We start from the raw sequence: 2,262 nt of genomic DNA, 5'->3' as shown, positions 1-2,262 counted from the left end.
TCCTACCAGAAATGAAACTTTTTAACCAATTGAGAACCTTGCCTTGGATCCCAATCTCATGGAGCCTGTTAACTAAAAGACCATGATCTACCTTGTCAAAGGCCTTGCCAAGTCAAGATAGACTACATCAATTGATTCATGGCTCTCTAGTCCCTCAATAACCTGCTCAATATGTTCAATCAGTTGGGTAACCGTGCTAAAATGTGCTCAGAACCCATGCTGGCGAGGAGGAAGGACTTCATGGATATCAAGAAATTCAGCAAGTTTGAACTTCATGATCTTCTCAAACACCTTTGCAATATTCGAAGTGAGAGAAATCGGCCTGTAATTACTGGGGAGCGACTTATCTCCCCCTTAAAAAATTGGAACAACATTAGCTAACTTTAGTGAAGATGGAAACTTGCCCTGATCCAAGATGCAGCGCATCAAGTACGAGAAAACAGGAGCAAGAACCTGTGAGCATCTCATCAGAAACTGAGATGTCACTCCATCAGGGCCAGGGAAGCTCGAGAGTCTCAAGTCCCTGATGGCCTCTAAAGCATCCTGATCTGTGACTACAAGATCATCTAAACGCTCAACTTGACTAACCTTGTCAATCTCAACAGACTCATCTTCAGAGCAATGAGCTGGTTGCTTCCGAGCTCAGTGGGGTTGAAAAACACTGGAGAACTGATCTCCAAGCATGTTAGCCATAGTCTCTACATTGCTAATGGCTTCCCCATCAACCTCAAAAGGCCCAACAGAGTGTTTCATTTTTCTCTTAGAGTTCGCATAAGAGAAAAAATTCCTTCGGATTCGACCTGACCTCCTGAACCACCTTGCTCTCAGTTTGTAACTGGTCATATTCGATGGAGGCCTTAATCTTACCCTGAACTACGTCCAAGTTTTTTTTTGGAGACTAGCCACAATTACTGGATTCGAAGTGCTCGTCAGCCTTTTTGCTAGTTTGCAACTCTTTTTGAACAAAGTCTTCGTATATTTTGGAATTTTTGTCCGTGTCCCACCTATCGGAACACATTCAGAGATTGCTAGACTGGAGCAAACTTCCTTAAAAACTGAAACTAATTTTATCAATGGCTGCATCTATGGACGATTCCGTGTTCAGAATTGAAATTAGGTCAAGTTCTTCTAATCTTTCCATAATCAACGGCCAATGTTCATCTTTTGATTTGAACTTAGCCAAACCGACCTTTTTGACGCGTTTACTCTAGAGCACGCCGGCTTTTGAGTTATGGTCGACCCTATCTCAAGAACATGATGATCTGACAAGATACTAGGTGTCACATGGACATACTGGATCAGATCAGGGTCATTGGAAAAGACCAAGTCGAGAACGCTATTCTCTCTAGTGGCTACACCAATGCTGGGAAAAATTTGCGGATCGCGAATTCTTTCAGCTTTTCAACGACTGAGATGTCAATTTCGAAAATGGGAATATACCCATCGGGACTAGACTCCTTCTCTATACGCTAGCCGAAAAATTAAAGCCCCTACAATGAAACCTTCGAGCAAACTGCCAGGTCCAACTCATTTCCAGTGAATTGGAGAGCTGACGAAAAAGAGCTTGCTGAACAAGAAGGGGTCTATACATTGTAACAATAGACAAATCAAGACCTCGAAGATGACAAACTAAGACCTCTACTTCTCCATTCGAACATTTGTACATGACTGATGTGCAAATCATTCCTAACACATAGGCATGCACCCCCTGTGGGAATATGGGATTATCAGGGGTATCCTATCACAACGAACTAAGTTGAAACCGACTATGGTTAGTTCTTCATCTAAGACCCCTGGCCGAAGTTAGGTTTCTGTTATAGAGATGAATGAAATCTCTCTCTCAACGGCTAGTTCTTCTAAGATTTTAACTTTTGTGCTGTCTTTTTTAGAAATCAGACAATTCACGTTCAAATATAGCCCCTTTACGGCCTCTCTTTTGACGGACCAAGTTCACAAGATCTTGGACCATCCTCTCCAACCGTAAAAAAATCCCTCTTATCAACAAAGCTAGTTCTACTGAAGGCAATGCATGAGCTAATGGGGATGGTTGGGTTTGGGAAATGGGTTGGGCAGCTACATTTGAGTAGGAACGTATTTTGGGAATAGGGGTGGGGCAAGGAATATTAGGGAAGGAAAGTTTTTATAGGAATAGGGGTGGATTGGGTATTTGAAGGAAGAGGAGGGAATTGGAAGAGAGAATGGGAGGTAGGAGGAGAGGGAGGGAGGAAGCTAAATGGGTTAAGGAAGGGGGTGGGGTGGGAT

This window comes from Tigriopus californicus, chromosome 6, assembly GCF_007210705.1.
Source record: "Tigriopus californicus strain San Diego chromosome 6, Tcal_SD_v2.1, whole genome shotgun sequence".
NCBI classification, from domain to species: domain Eukaryota; kingdom Metazoa; phylum Arthropoda; class Copepoda; order Harpacticoida; family Harpacticidae; genus Tigriopus; species Tigriopus californicus.
Note: the sequence above shows the minus strand (reverse complement) of the source record.